Source organism: Leucoraja erinacea, chromosome 1 (genome assembly GCF_028641065.1).
Source record: "Leucoraja erinacea ecotype New England chromosome 1, Leri_hhj_1, whole genome shotgun sequence".
Taxonomy (NCBI): domain Eukaryota; kingdom Metazoa; phylum Chordata; class Chondrichthyes; order Rajiformes; family Rajidae; genus Leucoraja; species Leucoraja erinaceus.
The window spans coordinates 44579618-44600215 of record NC_073377.1 but is presented as its reverse complement, the minus strand read 5'-3'; the positions used below and the strand labels follow the sequence as shown (position 1 = coordinate 44600215).

General features: G+C 41.6%; 1 protein-coding gene across 1 annotated transcript in view; it reads left to right on the top strand.

The window, feature by feature from the left end:
* Nucleotides 1-20598, top strand: part of LOC129696183 (potassium/sodium hyperpolarization-activated cyclic nucleotide-gated channel 1-like) — a 285651-nt gene that overhangs the window by 120040 nt on the left and 145013 nt on the right. The window lies entirely within an intron of this gene.

The window sequence follows — 20598 nt, the reverse complement described above, 5'->3', positions numbered from 1 at the left end:
GACAGCGTCCATGGTCAGGATTGAACCCGGTTTTATGGTCCTGTAAGGCAGCAGCTCTACCGCTATGCCACTGTGCCACCCTATCTCACTCCTGTATGCTGAAACATCACCCTTTGTGAGCAACAAATGCAGTAATGCAGTTGGTGAATTTATAGATGACATTGGAGCTGTGCTTATCTACAGTCATGGGTGTGAAAAGAATAGTGATGGGGACTAAGCATGCAGACTTGAGGTGCACTGTGCTGACAGCCAGTGAGGAGATGTTGTTACCGATCTGTACTGATTGAAGTCTGCTGGTGAGGAATTCAAGGATCCAATTGCAAAAGGATGAACTGAGGCCCATGTCTTATCGACAATAGGTGCAGGAATAGGCCATTCGACCCTTCGAGCCAGCACTGCCATTCAATGTGATCATGGATGATCATCCCCAATCAGTACTGCGTTCCTGTCTTCTCCCCATATCCCCAAGAGCCCTATCCAGCTCTCTCTTGAAAGCATCCAGAGAACCTGCCTCCACCGCCCTCATTGAGACAGCAGCTGCTATTGACTGCTGTTGTAGGCAAATTCAAGTGGTTTCAGGTTATTTCATAGGCTGGATTGATTTGTGCCTCAACCAATCTCTTGAAGCACACCATTAAGTATTATCAGATGACAATCATTGAGGCAGGTCACCGTGCTTCTCTTGGGCACCAGTATAATAGGTGCCCTTTTGAAACAGAAGGGAGATGTTGAGGATGCGTGTTTTCTTATTGAGGGACAATCTAGAAATAGGAGCCATTGTTAAAAAAATGTGTCACCAGTATAAAAAGCAATGATTTTATTGTTTTCTTTCTCAGAGGGCCGTTGGTCTTTAGAATTCTCTTCCACAAATTTTGGTGGAAGAGAAATTCAAATGATTTTAAGATGGAGGTAAGTTAACTTTTAGTAAGCAACCAGATGAAAGTTTTCTGATAAACAGGAATACAGATTTAAGGTTACAGTCCAATCGGCTATTATCTTATTGAAAGGCAGAGCAGTGTAAATGAGCAGCGAATGAGGAACTTTGTGATCTACTGTCTTAACATGCATGATATTATGTTTGAAACTGGCAGCACTGTATGTGCACCTTGCTGTTATCTTTCATCTCCTATTGTATGGAAGATTTTTTGCGTATGTAACTGAAATGCTAAATTGATGCCTCTGATAAGAAGGGAAAAAACACATTATTCCAACAATGCTTGTGACTTCCGATGGTGGTGTAGTGTCCTTCACCTTATTTTAAATCAATTTCTGAGTGTCAGACCTGTGTAAAGTAAGAAATTTCTTGTGAAAGTTCAGATTACTAAAATGGCGCAAACTGTGAAGTTAATATAAGGGATAATCTGCAGGTGTGACATGGATGGCTGATTGGATACTGTCTGTCTTGGACAAATTAAAATTAACTATTCTTCTAATTTATCTCTCTTTTTTGCGTGTTTCTGGCATTTGGTGTTCTATTTTCTTCAATTTTCAAAGAACCCAGTTATAGAAACATAGAAAATAGGTGCAGGAGTAGGCCATTCGGCCCTTCGAGCCTGCACCGCCATTCGATATGATCATGGCTGATCATCCAACTCGGTATCGCATCCCTGCCTTCTCTCCATACCCCCTGATCCCTTTAGCCACAAGGGCAACATCTAACTCCCTCTTAAATATAGCCAATGAACTGGCCTCAACTACCTTCTGTGGCAGAGAATTCCACAGATTCACCACTCTCTGTGTAAAAAATGATTTTCTCATCTCGTTCCTAAAAGACTTCCCTCTTATCCTTAAACTGTGACCTCTAGTTCTGGACTTCCCCAACATCTGGAATAATCTTCCTGCATCTAGCCTGTCCAACCCCTTAAGAATGTTGTAAGTTTCTATAAGATCCCCCCTCAATCTTCTGAATTCCAGCGTGTACAAGCCGAGTCTATCTAGTCTTTCTTCATATGATAGTCCTACCATCCCAGGAATCAGTCTGGTGAACCTTCTCTGTACTCCCTCTATGGCAAGAATGTCTTTCCTCAGATTAGGAGACCAAAACTGTACGCAATACTCCAGGTGTGATCTCACCAAGACCCTGTACACCTACTTATTTTCATATTTTATATTTAATATTTCATTTATATTAATTATAACGATGCCCATCGTACATTCCATATTCTATCTCAAACATAAAGGTAAAAAATAACCAACTAACAGATGAAGATGAAATTGATGTGCTGTCTTTTAAATTAGACTAAAATAGGCTGATGACTTTGACTTGGCAGGTGAAGGACACATCTTTGGAATATTACTTCAGATCTGTACCGACATGATGACTTGCGTGAGGGGCTGTGTAATTGGAATGGACCTAATTCAGAAACCTTAACACTTATAATTGAGTCATCCCAAAAAGCATTTGAAAACTGGTCATGCATGAAACTAACACCATACAGTCAGGTCACCTTGCCTGTTGACTGAGCACCACAAGAATCCTTAATGTCAGTTACTAAAAGGGGGGTCACGACTATTCCCTCTCTGATGTATGTACCCATCAAGATTTTTTAAAAAAAGACAGCTAAATATGTACTATGTAGAACATGGAAGATAGAACAGTACAGACTGTATAATGAATATGATGCCAAATGAAACTAATCCATTCTTTGCATTTTCATGTGTCTATATAAAAGCCTCCCATATGCCATTATTGTTTCTGCTTCACCATTACGCTACTGAACTCGGTGCCAGATACTTTGCATTCTCTGTTTAAAAACCATGCCCCACTCATCTTTAAATGTTTCCCCCACCCTGCTCACAGTAAAGCTATGACCTCTAGTATTTGCCATTTTCACAACATGATTTTGAAAGTGCTATCACATCTCCCCTCAGCCTCCGAAGCTCTAAAGAAAACAATCCAAGTATGGTGGCATGTGTGTCTAGAGAGGGAGGGAGGGTGAGTAGAAAGTGAGGGCAGAGAGAGAATTAAGAGAGACGGAGAAAGAGGCAGAGACAGAAGGAGGACAAGAGACAGAGGGAGGGTGGGTGAGAGGGGGGGGGGGGAGGAGGGGGGTGAGAGAGATGGGAGGGGAGAGAGAGAGGGGGCTGAGAGGGGGGGAAGGGAAGGGGGGAGGGAAGGGGGTAGGGAAGGGGGGAAGCTGTCGGCAGCTCTATGGAATTCAGGGGGGGGTCCAAGGGGGGGGGATGGGGGTGGGGGAAGCTGGGGGGGGGGAGAGAGTGAGAGGGGAGAGACAGAGAGAACAAAATGCGACCATGCGACACGCGTTCAGAATGTTCCGGAAATGAAGTGTGTGCATCTCATGCATGAAAGCTGTCGGCAGCTCTATGGAATTCAGGGGAGGAGCCACCCCCACCCCACAAACACAGCGGGTCCAATCTAAGGAGTCAATGAAGACGGCAATTCTTTTTTTTTAAACTGTCTTTGAAATTAAAACCATGGCTGGGCGGGGCCAGGAGGGCAGTTGGGCCAGGTGCAAAGGCATTGTGAGGTCAGCAGCTCGGCAAGCTTAATATTTTTTTTAAATGTCAGTTTGGTGATAAATTTTAGTAAATATCTCGGGAATTAATGGACAAATTTATTGGGGGGTTGGATTTTTGAAATCATAAGGAAAATATCTAACAGAAGAGATAAAAAAAATCACTGCTATTGGAATGTCAGCAGCTGGGCAGCGGTCAGATTTTTAAACAAGGTCAGATTGGTCAACAATTTTAATTAAAAAAAGTCAGGAAAATAATGTACCAAAGGTACAGTGGGGTGGATTTCTAAACTGACAAGGAAAATCTCTACTGGTATATGTCAATATTTCCCCGTTTCGGCATCTGGTTTTCGAGGAGATACATTTCACATGCAAAATCCCACCCATGTCCCATTGTGATGTGATTGTACATCTGTGAGATGGCACTGTGACTCATGCAGCAGTTTGATTTTAGTGGGACCACGTGAATGTTTCAATCTCCCACCCCTGTCCCATTTGGACCTCACCGCGATAGAACATAGAACAGAAATGTACAACACAATAACAGACCCTTCAGCTCACAATGTCCATGCCAAACATGATGCCAAGATAAATCTATCTCATCTGCCTTCACATGATCTATAACCATCCATTCCTATCATATCCATGCGTCTATCTGTAATTCTCATAAATGCTTCTATCACCACCCCAGCAGGGTGTTCCAGACACTTGCCATCGTCTGTGTAAAAAAATGTACCTCTGCTTGTACATCTGCTTTCTACTTTGCAGCAATCACCTTCAAGCTACGCCTTTGTCTTTATCTTTGACATTTCCATTCTGGGCAAAAGATTCTGACAATCTCATCATGACATCTCAGGCTCTCATCATTTTATGTAAGTCTATCAGAACTCCCCTTAACCACTGGCATGTTCATTAACCTGTCTCTGCCTGTCCTTCTGTTCAGACTTGCTTGTCGTAAGCTCTACCTTCCCATTAATCTCTCTGATTCCCACCTCTTGCATTTGAAGTTTAAACATTTCCAAGTAGTACCAGTGAACGTTTGTGTGAAGATCAATCAATCATTCAATCAATCAATCAGTTTTATTTGTCACTTGCACATAAAGTGCAAGTGAAATTGGTAGATTTCAATTGCACAGTGAAAAGATATTGGTTCCCTTCCTGTTCCGATGCAATCTGTTCCTCTTGTACAGATCCCACCTGCCCTGGAAAGGAACTTAATGATCCATATATCTGAAGCCCTCACTCTTGCATCAGCTCGTTGGCCTATTGATCTGCAGCATTCTTTAATTCCTTGCTCCCCCTAGCTTGCGGCACAGGTAGTAATCCTGGGATTACAACCTTGGGTCATGTTTTTTTCATCTATTGGCTAACTCCCTGAATTCTCTTTACAGGAGCTTGTCTCTCTTCCTACTTATGTCATTGGTACCAATATGGACCATGGCCTCTAACTGCTCACCTACAACAGAAAGTCCTGTAACCCTCTCAGAGATAATCTTGACCCTGGCACCAGATAGGTCGTGACCCGAAACGTCACCCATTCCTTCTCACTAGAGATGCTGCCTGTGAGTTACTCCAGCATTTTGTGTCTATCTTCTGTTTAAAGCAGCATCTGCAGTTCCTTCCTACACACCATCCTGAAGCCTCGTGCCCATGATGGACTGAATGGCCTAATTCTACTACTATTCCTTATGACCTTATAACCTCAATGCAGATTCCCCCATCAGTATTGCTTTCACAGGCTCATCCCTTAATGCTATAAGTCAAAATCATATTCAGCAGTGCTCTGTGAAGAACAAGGGCACAAGTTGTCTTGCAATTTGGAGAGGATCCACTGTGAATTTAGTAACCATACTTCAAAAAAATACCAACATTCACAACAATTAGGAGTCCTGCAGACACATATTTGATGTTAACACGTTGTTTTTCAATGTTTTTGTTACAATCTGTGAGCATGTATTGGATAAATAGCCCAGTCTTGATTGTGCCGTATCCAAAAATGTTCCTCCAACATCTTCTCTCATGTTATCCATCTTCACTTGTTCTTTGGCAGTACCTCGGGACAGAGGATGACTTGTTTCCACTCCAGGTCTGTGTATTTTGAGATAGCCAGTGGTGCTAGTGTGAGAATGCAGCCAAGGCTGGGGAAAAGAGGTGGACAATTTGCAAAATAGACTGCTTCTTCACCTTTTACATGAAGTTTCAGTGTGCTCTCACATTGGGATGCTTCATGCCAACAGCAATGCTGCTCCTCCCTTTTGAGCATTCATGGATTCCCAGGAGTCTACAAGTACATTCGGAAGGAAGATCTGAGAGCAACCTTGATTATTTCCTCTTTCCACCTGAGTATCTCTTGACGTGATGAAGCTCAGAATAGTATGAATGCTTTGGGAGCCTGGTGTCAGGTATGCAAATTACGTGGCCTACCCAACAGTGCTGACTGAATGTAATTAGGTTTTTGTTGCCGTGACTGTAGGCCTGGGAGAGGACAATGACATCAGTTTGCTTATTCTCAAGAGACTCAAGACTCGCAAGTGTATAATTGTCATTTGCACCTGGAATACAAAAATGAAATTCTGACTTGCTGCAGCTTTTCCGGCACAGTCTCATGCAACAATGCCACAAATAAATATATACGTAATCCACAATAATACAATAAATGATTGCCTCCACTTGGAAACCAGAACATAAGTGGCCTTAGGATAATGGGGACCCGGTGTGGGGGGTGATAGATATAGATATAGATATGCCATTTGTCACTATACATGTGGCTGACAACTATGGGGGGCTCAGTGAAGGGGGACAAAGGAGGGTTGAGTAATTTTTGTAACTTTGTCAGCGCCATTGTGGTGACTTTTATTTTGCGTACTTTGTATGCAAAAGCAAAAGATTTCACTGCACCTAGCCAGGTACAAGTGACAATAAAGTACCATCATTGTCATAATAGTAGTGTTTGCTAAAGTACATTGTGCAATCCTTCAACAAAGTAGGATTGTAAACAAAGTAGAATTAAGTACTAATCCTTCGGTTCTGAGATAGGAATGTTCGGTGCTGAGATAGGACTGTGGTTATGGTAGTACAGTGTGGTTCAAGAGTCCGGTGGTTGATGGGAAGAAGCTATTCATGAGTCAGTGGTTTTGCCAAAAGATTTAGTGTACTTTGCATTTTTGATACCACTCCAATAGTTTTGTAGTTGGTCCCTGCCTCAGATGCAAGTAGAAGGGCATGCATGAGAGATAATTTGCTTTGTGCTGTGTTTAAGAGCTCGATCAAGGTTTGTGTTGGTGCACTAAATATCATCAGGGTCTTCCTCCATTTATAAATTGTCCCAAAGAAAATCACTTTTAAGGCTTTATTTTGAAGTGGTGTTGTGCTGGGTGGATTGAGCTGATGAGATGTAAAACCCATTTTGCCTTGTGCTTCATGAATGCGCCAGTGTGGTCCTCAGCCTCTGAATCTGCATATATGCATGCGCCACCTGCATTCTATTGTGCAATGACTGATTGAGATTGAAGTGTCCTTCGTTCTGAAGTGGAGATGATTTAGGTTGATCAGTTTTTAATTCGCTAATTGGTAGTTTAACTCCACCAGGAAGCATGTTGGAGATGAAGGGCAGTCTGTAGGAAGGCTGAATAAAGCATTTGTGGAATGAAATTACCTTGTTTAACACAGTCTGGGCGAAGATGGAGTCTGTGAGGGACATGTTGGTTAAGAATACAACTTGCATGACATTGTCTGGCACTCGTATGATGGGGACTAATTTCTGTGCACAGTCAAATTTTAGACGAATGCAGCACAGTCCCTCCCAATGTCAATGTCAAAGGAAAATAAGTGATGTAAAAAAAAAAGCAATGTATCATAAATGTTGCTGTTCCTTTCATTTATCGTGGAGTTGGCACATAGTGAAGGTCGGAATCCACACTGCCATTTCACCACTGGGAAGAGGTACTTGAGGTGGATCCTGCCAGCACATTGGATCAGCGGTAGAACTGCTGCCTTACAGCGCCAGAGACCCGGGTTTGATCCTGACTATGGGTCATTCTGTACAGAGTTTGTATGTTCTCCTGGTGAGCCCACGGGTTTTCTTCAAGTGCTATAGTTTCATCCCACTATCCAAAGACGTACAGGTTTATAGGTTAATTTGGTTCGGTAAAATAGTAAATTGTCCCGAGTCCCAAGTACTAGCAGGGAGTGGATAAGGGCATTTTAGTCCCACAGCACATTTCTATACATGTGATTGATAATGTGCTGATAACTGCATGTGTATCCACTTGTGTGTGCCTTATGTCGATGCCTTCATCCTGCTTTCAGTAATCTTGCAGCAGCTTGGCACTGGGTCAAGTAGCTGGTTTGGAATGGTAATCTCACATTAAATGAAGTCATGCATAGCTACCCTGATGGATTGATAGAAGCAACAAACACAGACCAAAATCAGTGATTACAATTAATCAATCTCATAAATTTTATCATCCTTATTTCACAGCCATGCGTCATTATAATAAAGATAAAGCAGATAACACAGGAAATTACTTTGGACTATTATATGTCCTGATCTAACATAGTGTTATTAGGTTTCCGTGCATTAATTAAATATTCAATTATAGTTTAGAATAAGGTACTGTCAAGAAGATAAGTTCTGGCTTTTGTGCCCGGCACAATAGCCACAACAACAGTAATTGATGTAAAAAAAAAAAATCTGTCACTTTCTTGAAGTCATAAAGCACCACCAATCAACTCAATGATGCTTGCATTAGCTGTTTTGGGAGTGTAATATAAGCCCTATCATATCGGCATGCAAAATAGCACACAATCAAGAGGATGCACGGAGCCAGACTGTGTTCAAAGTGGAAGATAGACACAAAATACTGGAGTAACTCAGGCAGCATCTCTGGAGAGAAGGAATGGGTGACGTTACAGGTCAAGACCCTTCTTCATCAGTCTGATGCCTTCGTCACCCATTCCTTCTCTCCAGAGATGCTACCTGTCCTGCTGAGTTACTCCAGCATTTTGTGTCTATCTTCCATTTAAACGAGCATCTGCAGTTCTTTCCATCATATTGTGTTCAAAATGGCATTCACTCTGCAGTTCCCCTACACTCTTACTGTAGCTTTAGTAGCTCTATATTGATCTGGAGACCCAGCTGATGAGGCCGACTAATGGAGTGGAGTTGGACATGACTGGTAACCAGATCTCAGGTAATGTGATCCCAAGCCGTGTCTCCTGAACGTACAGCCTTTGGACAGTTCTCCACTGTCAAAGACCATTTTAACATTTTCCAATTTCTGATAACGGGTATATTTAAAAACAATGTATTTAGGTTTAAGTATTTAGTCAAACTAAATTAAAAAAATAAACATTTACTAAAATACTGGAAGGATGGTACAGACAGCCTGATAGCAGAAACTGTTCCTGAGTCTGGTGGTACACCTTTCTGTACCTTCTGCCCGACGGGAAAAAGGAGAAGAAGGAATGATTGAGTGGGACATGTCATTGATTATGTTGGCTGCTTTTGTGAAGCAATGTGAAGTGTAGATAGAACCAGTGGTGGGTAGTGAGATCTGTATGATGAACTAGGTTACATCTGCATCGGCAATTTCTTGCGGTCTTCTGCAGAGCTGTTCCCAAACCAAGCTGTGATGCAGCCCAGCACTATGCTTCATATAGTGCATCTGTACAAGTTTGTAAGAGTCATTGGAGAGATGACAAATTTCTTCAGTCTCCTAAGGGAGTAGCGGTGTTGGTGTGGCTTCTTGGCTGTTGCATCAATATGGTTGGACCACGACAGATTGTTGGTAATTTTAACACAAAGAAATAAAACTCTCAGCAATATCCACTCAAGCACCATTTATGTTGATTGGGGCATATACTCCACCATGATATCTGAAGTCAATAACTAGCTCCTTCATCTTTCTGATGTTGAGGAAGAGTGTGTTGTCCTGACACCATCTTCCTAATGTGTCTCCATCCTGTACTAGGTCTCATCCTGAATTGGATTCGCCCCACCACAGTGGTGTCAGCTGTAAACGTGCAGATGGAGTTAGAGCCCAATTTGGCCGCATAGTCGTGAGCACATAAGGGGTATAGTAGGGGACTTCGAACACATCCTTGCGGGGCACCAGTGTTGAGAATTATTGTGGAGGATGTGTTATAACCTATCCTCACTGATTTGTAGTCTGTGGGTCAGGAAGTCAAGCAACCACTTTGTTGAATTTATTTTGGCGAGGAGTCTGCTGCAGATTTCTGCATCAGATTGAAGGTTTAGTAAACCACTATTTCTGATAATCTACTGTCAGGTTCCACGTTTTCGAGGAAAGGCACACAAAATCTGGCACTATCAGCATTTCCATAAAGAAGCTTTGGAAATAACATCTAGGCATTGTGGTCTTGTCCCACTGTGGGTGAAAGGCAATGCACTGAAGGAAACATAGACATTCATTAGACAATTGTCCGTCATTCTGGATTGCAGTCTCTCCTGGGCCTTTCACAAGGTGACACCAGTTGTTTCAAGGGGACTGTGTTATCTTTCATTCCCTGAAATAATCAATTACTTCACCATTTTAGATGACTTAGCCATTAGTACATCTCCATGTAAGTGTTGATGTGCTAAAAAAAAAGGACCAGATTCATCAAGAATACGTACCCAGTGACTTAGCCATTTGCTTGCTTGCTCTTGGCAGTCTAAGCTCCAAACTTTAGAGCCCTTTGTTCAAGACAACAAATCACCAGTCATAATATATTAGGCCCATCTGAGATGGGAAGAAGCACCAGCTTCATAATACCCTAGTTAATTGTTGGCAAGTTTTATTTTTCTTATTTGTGTGCAGTATTATTGGTGAGAACATTGAGGTGGCTTCCAACTCGCAATTAGAGTTGATTGAACCATTCAATATCTAATGTAAGTAATAAACTTACATTAACTGATCAGTAAACTTACATAGCACAAAGAAGTGCAAAATCCTTGCACTTTGTGACAAAGTTCCTCAAGAATATTTTGTTTTAAGGGTAAACACAACAAACATCAAAATGCAGCAGTGAAAATAAAATAAATAAATAATATAATAGCGGATTTTCATTGAGACTAAAGCGACCGCATATGCTAGAATCTACACCAAACACAAAATGGAGCACCGTGGATACTCAGCTGGTCAAGCAGAAAGAGCTGAAGGTCGACATTTCAGCTCAAGAACCTGCATCAGTCCGTGCAGGGTATCAACACAAAACATTCACTCTCACACCTTTTGCTTTCAGAAATGCTGCATGACCTGCTGAGTTCTTAGAGCATTCTATTTTTTTTTTGTTATTATTATCATTTACTTTACATTACATATAATTGATATTGTTGTTTCATCAAAATACATAAAATGACAGATATGGACATAACCAAAATCAACACTAGCGTGAATTTTTTACAACTTGTACCTTTTTTTACATTTTGTCGTCAGACATTCATGGACTGGCCAAAGTCTTCATTCATAAATGACAATCTGACTAATTATAGCCCCTGTTCCCATATCCCTTTGTGCTTTATGAAAAGAACATAGAACAATGCAGCACAGGAACAGGCACTTCAGCCCACAATGTCTGTATTGAACATTAAACTAATCTTCTCTGTCTGCACATATAACCATATAACAATTACAGCACGGAAACAGGCCATCTAGGCCCTTCTAGTCCGTGCCAAACACTTTCTCTTACCGAGTCCCATCTACCTGCACTCAGACCATAACCCTCCATTCCTTTCCCGTCCATATACCTAACCAATTTATTTTTAAATGATAAAATCGAACCTGCTTCCACCACTTCCACTGGAAGTTAATTCCACACAGCTACCACTCTCTGAGTAAAGAAGTTCCCCATCATGTTACCCCTAAACCTTTGTCCCTTAATTCTCAAATCGTGTTCCTCTTGTTCGAATCTTCCCTTCTCTCAAATGGAAAAGGCGTATCCTCATTCAGTCTCTGCAAGATGGAGAGAACGAGAGGGTTACGTCTCTCTGAGCTCTGAATAACACTGAACACATTTCTACTGAACTGTGAGTGCCCTTAATGTTGTTTGAAAAGGAAAATATGGTTGGTTTGAAGTAAAAAGGCACTGCAAAAGGTTGGGGATTTTGGGTTGAAGTAAAAAGGCATTGCAAAGGGTTGTTTGAGGGTTTTGGCTGAAGTAAAAACGCACTGCAAAGGGTTGTTTGGGGGTTTGGGGTTGAAGTAAAAAGGCACTGCAAAGGGTTGTTTGGGGGTTTTGGGTTGAAGTATAAAGGCACTGCAAATGGTTGTTTGTCTAAACTTGACAACTTCCTGTTTGCACTATTTTGATTTTAGATAAAACTACCACTTACGGCTGTGATTTTTGGCCGTCTTACTCAGTCCCCCTCCGCTCATCGGGTGCAGAGGATTCTTCCCATCAATGAAAAATAAATGTGTTATTAGTGTTTAAAAAATGTTGAGAACCTCTCCCCTGTCAATCATGCCATGAAGGCCACACCTTTTCCAGTGGGAGGGGGAGGGATTATAAAACCCGGAAGTGTGGGTGTGGCTCAGTCTCTGCATGATGGGGGAGGGAGAGGTCACGACTCTGTCTGAGCTGTGAATCAACTGAACACACTGAATGTCTACTGAACTGTGAGTGTGGTGTTTTGTGTGGTTTTATGGTGGTTTCACCCTGCTTGAAATGGCATGAAACTGCATTTGAATGTGGTGGCCTTGCACCTTGCATGAAATGGTATGAAATTGCATTTGAATTTGGTGGCCTTGCACCCTCCTTGAAATGGTATGAAACTGCACTTGAATTTGGTGGCCTTGCACCCTGCTTGAAGTGGTAGGAAACTGAACCTGAATTTGGTGGCCTTGCATCCTGCTTGAAGTGGTATGAAACTGCACTTGAATTGTGTGGCCTTGCGCCGTGCTTGAAGAGGTAAGAAACTGCACTTGAATTTGGTGGCCTTGTACCCTGCTTGAAATGGTAGGAAAATGGATTTGAATTTGGTGGCCTTGCACTCTGCTTTGACCCCCCCCCCCCCCCCCCTCCCCCCCCTCCCCCCTCCCCCCCCCCTCCCCCCCCCCTCCCCCTCCCCCCCCCCCCCCTCCCCCTCTCCCCTCCCCCCCCCCCTCCATTTCCTATAATTTGGCGACCAAAATTTTACCCACCATACTCCAGAATTGGACTCACCAATTCCAACTTTTATACTCAATGCTCTGATTTATAAAGGCCAGCACACCAAAAGCATTCTTTACCACCCTATCTACATGAGATACCACCTTCAGGAAACTATTCACAGTTTTTCCTAGATCCCTCTGTTCAACTGCATTCCTCAATTTGCTACCATTTACCATGTATGTCCTATTTTGATTTGTCCTGCAAGATGTAGCACCTCACACTTATCGGCATTTAACTCCATCTGCCATCTTTCAGCCCACTCTTCCAAATGGCCTATATCTCTCTGTAGACTTTGAAAATCTACTTCATTATCCACAACACCACCTATCTTAGTATCATCTGCATACTTACTAATCCAATTTACCACACCATCATCCAGATCATATGACAAACAACAGTGGACCCAACACAGATCCCTGTCACCCCACTAATCACCGGCTAACAAACAGTTATACACCATTAATCTCTGGCATCTCCCATTCAGCCACTGTTGAATCCATCTTGATACTCCACTATTAATACCCATCAATTGAACCTTCTTAACCAACTTTCCATGTGGAACCTTGTCAAAGGCCTTACTGAAGTCCATATATACAACATCCACTGCTTTACCCTCATCAATTTCCCGAGTAACCTCTTCAAAAAAATCAAGAAGATTAGTCAAACATGACCTTCCAGGCACAAATCCATGTTGACTGTTCCTAATCAGACCCTGTTTATCCAGATGCAGGTTTATATATATTATCTCTAAGTATCCTTTCCATTAATTTGCCCACTACTGACGTCAAACTAACAGGTCTATAATTGCTAGGTTTACTCTTAGACCCCTTTTTAAACAATGGAACAACATGCGCAGTACGCCAATCCTACGGCACCATTCGTTTCTAATGACATTTGAAATATTTCTGTCATAGCCCCTGCTATTTCTACACTAACTTCACTCAATGTCCTAGGGAATATCCTGTCAGGACCTGGAGACTCATCCGCTTTTATATTTTTCAAAAGTGTCAGTACTTCCTCTTCTTTGATCCTCATAGTTTCCATAGCTACTCTACTTGTTTCCCTTACCTCACATAATTCAATATCCTTCTCCTTGGTAAATACCGAAGAAAATAAATTGTTCAATATCTCCCCCAACTCTTTTGGCTCTGCTGATAGCTGTCCACTCTGACTCTCTAATGGACCAATTTTATCCCTCGTTATCCTTTTGCTGTTAATATAGTTGTAAAAACCCTTTGGATTTACTTTCACCTTACTTGCCAAAGCAACCTCACATCTTCTTTTATGTTTTCTAATTTCTTTCTTAAGATTATTTTTACATTCTTTATACTCCTCATGATCCATATCCATCCATTCATAAGATCATAAGTGACAGTAGAATTAGGCCATTCGGCCCATCAAGTCTGCTCCGTCGTTCAATAATGGCGGATCTATCTCCCCTCCTAACCCCATTCTCCTCCCTTCTTCCCATAACCTCTAACATCCTTACTCTTCCCAGAATATCAATGTGCCTATCTAAAATCCTCTTAAATGTCACAGTGGTATTGGCCTCCATCAGCACCCCATACAACGTGTTCCACACACCGACCACTGTCTGTATATTAAAAAAAAAAAATCCCTCTTATTCCTTGTCCATCTTAACTTGTCCCTTTTATCTCTACACTCGGACAGAATTGGAGACTCTTCTTTACAGTATTTCCCACTGCTTCTGTTCTCTTCCTGCCATGTGAGTAATGAAAGCAGAAAAACATGAGCGCTGTCAGTGTTGATAAAGAAAAATGGCAGATTAAAATTTCAGATGGTGTGCTCCTTAAAAATTACTCAACAAATTTGTTTATTTGAGATATCATTCATTTCTTCAGCTATTGGTGCTAACTGATCCCTTGAGTATTAGAGAATATCTGGATTTTATTTCAGTTATACGTCATTTCTATTTACGACCTGTGAGTGATACAAACAATCTCCCAAAGTGATATGAACCAATATACGGCTGCAAACTGTATGTGAAAGAGATGTGTGCTTACTAACCATGGTTGGTGACCTGAATGAATCAGTCGAATCCAATTAACTTCGGCAAGCTGTTATCATGTATTTCCTCCAAAGTGCAAATGGTAAACAAGATTGCAGTTCTTGTTCTAAATTGTAGAAATATTTATCAACAGTGTTAATTTAATTTGCTATTATTGACATCTGAAAGTTTTAACTACACGTTCACTCTTAAATTATAATGAATTTTCTTAAGTCCTCATTCAGTAAAGTTTACTCATCGTATTTTCCATCAACATGAAATTGGCTGGATCCTTATGTAATTGTACATTTGGGGAACAAGTGATTTAATTGGATTCTCCTTCACAATATTGCTAAGGGCCAGTAATAAGCCAGTGATGCTTATTAGCAATCAAAATAAATGGATTCATCTGCTATGCCAAGGTTTAGTGCAGTACATTGTTTTATTTTCATCTATAAAGCTTTGGTGTGTTGTCTCATCAAAAAGTGCAGCACTCACATAGTTGAGAAGTGTGATGTGTGGAGGTGAATTTGTCAAACCAATATCATCGTCGTCTATTTCACTTCAGTAACCACACCTCATGAGCCAAAGGCCAGATGGTCAACTGCAGAACCAAGTCCAACTCTGGTCATTCAGTAATCCACTTGCTCAGCAATGACCAGGCTGGTCTTTATGAAGCAGTCTCCTCAAGAAGGTAAGGTTATGTAGTGATATGGGCCACTCCTCCTACCAGCACTTCAATTCTGCTGCTTCCGATTAGAGTCATAGCTGTACACCAATGGAGGCCTTCAAATAAAATTGCCCGTATAGCCCAAGCTGATCCCATTTCCTTGGGATCCTGGTCTATACTCCTGGTCTATATTCCTCCAAACCTTTCCTATTCATGCACTTGTCCAAATGTCTTTCAACCTTTGCATCTGTACATGCTTCTGCCACTTCTTCTGGCAGCTCATTCCATGTATCCACCACCCTTGGTGAAAATGTACAGCTATTTGTAATGCATGAGAGGGAATAGTGTGTCCGTGAATGTTGGTTGGCAGTGTGTTTGGGTGATGTGGTGGTTAAGATTAAACAACTGAACTTTGTGCTAGCACTGCCGTGTGGGTGTGGGGCATGCAGGATTGCCCAGTGGGTAAAGGTGAGATGAGCATTGAAATATTATATTTAAGAGTTAGGATTGGTAAGTGAGTAATTGAGCTGATGCAATTAGCAATATCGCAGGATAGTACTACAGTGGATAGGACAGTTAATTTGAAAATGTATTTGCTGAATATGACAACATGAGTTGTTGTAGAGCTCCTGACAGGACTGCATCCAAGTTCTCAGACTTGAACTCTGATATGGTTTTACACACTTAGAGTTCTTCTCCTCTCCTCATCCTGCAGCAAGCCTTCCAATGTAGTTCAGAAAACTGTGGTGACCACTCTGCCTCACGAGGCTCCACTGTTTTCAGCGCAGTTTCTGAAAAATTACTCCCTTTGAGTCATAGTTTATTGTTCCTTTGAAGTGCAAGCTGGAAGCTGACTCTAAGTGATGCTGTAAATCATGAAGTTGTTTGCTCTGGTTTGCAACTAACAATCAAAACAGATTCACTTACACACCTTTCAATCTCATCTATTGCAAATGGTACTATTGATGTGGCCTCAACGACATTTTTGCCAGAGACTTGTGCTGGGCCTGTCAACGCCTGCTGGAGCTCTCGATTGTTAACCATTTTAACTCCTCTTGTCATTACCACAACAATATTTCTATTTTGATCTCTTCAATTACCAGAGTTAGGACGCACTGGAAGTAAACCACCTCATCTTCCACGGGTTGCTTGAAACCAATGGTATGAATACTGTATTCTTTAATTCTAAGTAATACCAAACTCTCTCTTTCTTCCATCACCCCCTTCAACCCCAACTCAATGAACATACAGTTCTCCCACCATTTCAATAACAGTACTTCTTTCCCCTCTTTCATACTCTAATCTCCCATCCCTGAATACAATTTTCCTTTTTATTCCCCCTCTGACCCATTCCCCCTGTTCTCTTACACCCATATCCCACCATCTGGCTTTGCATTTCACTCCTTGTCTTTTGTTATCTCGCTTCTTTTTGTCTCCTTTTCATCTCTAATCCTTGCCATTTACTCGACCTATCTGCCAATCATCCCCCTCATCGGTATCCACCTATCACCTCGCAGGCTTTGCCCCACCTCCACCTTTTTAACCATCTTTCTCCGCCCATTCCTTCAATATGAAGAAGGGTCCCATCCCAAATCATTATCTGGCCTTCCCCTTCACTGACGCTGCCTAACCCGCTGAATTTGTCCAACAGTTTGTTTTTCACAGCACGGATAATGTTAGTTACATTTGGAAAACATTCAAATGATCCACAAAAATTGAAATTTGGAAGATTCGTGCATCAAAAGCAACAAGGTTATCATGTTTCCTGCATCACAAACAATGCATTCATTTTCATTGCTTGTTCAGATTAGCCCATGTCACGTTGATATCGTTGATATTCCCCTTCGTTCCTCTGATGATTATCCTCGATCGAGGTTACCTTTGGACTGATACGACATGCACAGACATAGAAGAGTGCAATTCTAATAGATCCTTTGACCCACAATGTCTGTGCAAAACATGGTGCGAATATAATCTCCTCTGCCTGCACATCATCCATATTCCTCCATTCTCCGCATATCTATGTGCCTATCATAAAAGCTACTTGAGTGCCACTATTGTATCTGCAGCCACCACCACCCCTGGCAGTGCACTCCAGGCACCATCACTCTCTCTGTAATTTAAAATGTCCTTTAAAATGTCTCCCTGTGTCCATAAAACCATGCCTTCCAGTCTTTGATATGTCTATTCTTGAAAAATTGTTCTCTCTACCATATCTATGCTTCTCATAATATTATGTATTTCCATCAGGTCTCTCCTCAAAGTCCAATGCTGAAGGAAACAGTCCAAGTTATCCAATCTTTCCTTCCAGCTAATACTTTCTAATCCAGGAAGCATTCTGAAAACCTCCCCCAGATAAATCTTCTATGGTGATTTAGACTAAAATAACTTAAACACTTTTTCTATTAAACTTTTATAATTTTATAAATGATCAGATATTTCCAAGGACAATGTGGGCAACTGTAGAAGAGATTGCAGGAGTCCTGGCTAAGATATATGAATTCAACATTGGTGGGGTGCCTGAAGACTGGTGTGTGGTAAACATGTGGCTTTATTTAGTTTAGTTTAGTTTAGTTTAGAGATGCAGTGTGGAAACATGCCATTCGGCCCACTGAGTCCGTGCTCACCAGCGATCCTGCAAACACAATGGACAATTTACAATTTTACCAAGTCAATTAGCCTACAAACTTGTATGTCTTTGGAGTGTGGGAGGAAACTGGAGCACCCGGAGAAAACCCACGTGGTCACAGGGAGAACGTACAAACTCCATACATACAGCACATGTAGTCAGGATCAAACCCGGGTCTCTGTCGGTGTAAGGCAGAAACTCTACTGCTGTGCCATCGTGGCACCCTTATTTAAGAAGGGATGTGAGGAAAAGCCTGGGAAGTTTTTGACAGTAGCTCTAACATCTGTGGGTTTGGCTGCATGTGAGATCGTATCTCACAAATCTAGTTGAGTTTTTGAAGATGGCTGATGAGCGCAGGGCTGTTAATTTACTCTGTTTGGACCAGTAAAGCCTCTGTTAAGGATCTGCAAGTTACGCTTTGGACAGATAGCAAAGGGAAAACAAAATAATGTTGTGACGGGACAAAGGTAGCGATGCAGAATTTTTATCCGAAATTATTGAAGGAATGCAATGTGATTATGGCTGATCATCCACAATCAGTACCCCATTCCTGCCTTCTCCCCATATCCCTTGATTCTGTTAGCCCTAAGAACTATATCTAACTCTGTTTTGAATGCATCCAGTGAATCGGCCTCCACTGCCTTCTGAGGCAGAGAATTCCACAAATTCACAACTCTCTGGGTGAAAATGTTTTTCTTCATCTCAGTTCTATAAGGCCTATCCCTTATTCTTAAACTGTGGCCCCTGGTTCTGGACTCCCCCAACATCAGGAACATGTTTCCTGCATCTAGCGTGTCCAATCCCTTAATAATTTTATATTTTTCTGTAAGATCCCATCTCATCCTTCTAAATTCTAGTAAATACAAACCTAGTCGCTCCCTTCTGTCATCACATGACAGTCCCGCCATCCCAGGAATTAGCCTAGTGAACATACCCTTCACTCCCTCAATAGCAAGAATGTCCTTCCTCAAATTAGAGTACTCCTTATTGAGTAATTTGAAATTAACATTAGGTTTAAAAGTTTTTTTAAAAGACAGTCTCCATTGTGTTGATCTTTATTATAGCACTCTGATACGGAAATATATATATATATTTATATTGCTTTCTGTGAAGCCACTGTTGAATAGCCCAGTTATCATTTATATTGATTGGGTACTGATACAAAATGGAGTATAATTCATCCAACTGACATCCTTCAAAATAAGGTGAACGAGAACTTACTGGAGAAGAAATTTTCTGTTCCAGCTTAAAAATAAATTTCAGCATAATTTAGATGTTTTAGCCTCTCTTGACTGATACTCCACTATTTTAGAGTGAAACCTGTGTATTGACTCCATCTACACTTCATATTGCCTCAGAAAGCCAGCCAATATACGTAATCTTGTCCCACCCTGATCATTTCTTCTTCCTGCTCATGTGTGACAGAAGGTACAGATGCTTGAAAGCGCACACCACTAGACTCAGGAACAGCTTCTTCCCAGTCCATTATCAAGCTTCTGAACGGTCCTTCCATAAGATCACCGGTTGATCTCGGATATTAGACCTTGTCTCTGGAACTGATCGCCACAATTCTAAAACTATATTCTGCTCTCTGTATCCTGCCCTTAGCTCTATTTATTGTATTGAGTTTGACTTGATTGTATTCATGCATATTATATCTGATCTGTTTGTATAGCATGCAAAACAAAGCTTTTCACTGTACCTCACTACAATAACTTTAAAAAACCTAAACCTGTTATACATACAAAAATATGAATCGGGAACAGGAGCAGGCTGTTCAGCCCTTGAGCCTGCTCCAGCATTTAATAATACACAATCCACCTTCCATCAACCTGTAATAACCTAGGCATATGGTATGCTTGCCTTCATTGTTTGGGCCATGAAGTACAAGAGTCAAGAAGTCATGATTCAGCTCTATATGACATTAGTTTTGGAACTATTCCAACGCATTTGGAATATTATGTGCAGTTCTGGTCGCCCCATTACAGGAAAGATGTGGAAGCATTGGAGAGGGTGCATGGGGGATTTACCGGAATGCTGCCTGGATTAGAGAGTTTCAGCTGCAGGGAAAGGTTAGATAAACTTGGATTGTTTTCACTGGCGTGTCAGAGATTGAGGGGAGACTTATTTGATAGAAGTATATAAAATTATGAAAGGCATAGATAGGGTTGACAATTAGAACATTTTTTTCCCCCATGGTGCAAATGTCCAATAGTTGAGGGCATAGCTGTAAGATGAGAGGGGGGGAGTTTAAAGGAGATGAGTGGGGCAAGTTGTCTTTATGCAGAGGGTAGTCGGGGCATGGAATGCATTGCCAGGGGTGGTGGTGGAGGCAGATATGATAGCAGCTTTTAAGTGGCTTTTGGATAGGCAAATGGAAGTGCAAGGAAGAGAGGGATATGGATCATGTACAAGCAGATGAGATTAGTTCAGCCAGGCATCTTGTTTGTCACAAACATAGTGTGTCGATGGGCCCATTCCTGTGCTGTACTGTTCTATGTTATATGTTCTAACCTTTAAACCTTATCAAGAATCTATCGGAGGAAAGGTCCTGACCCAAAAGGTCCTGTCCATTCTCCTATGATGCTGCCTGGCACACTGAGTTACTCAACTCAGTGTTTTGTGTTTTGCTCAAGATTCCAGGCAGTTCCTTGTGTCTCCA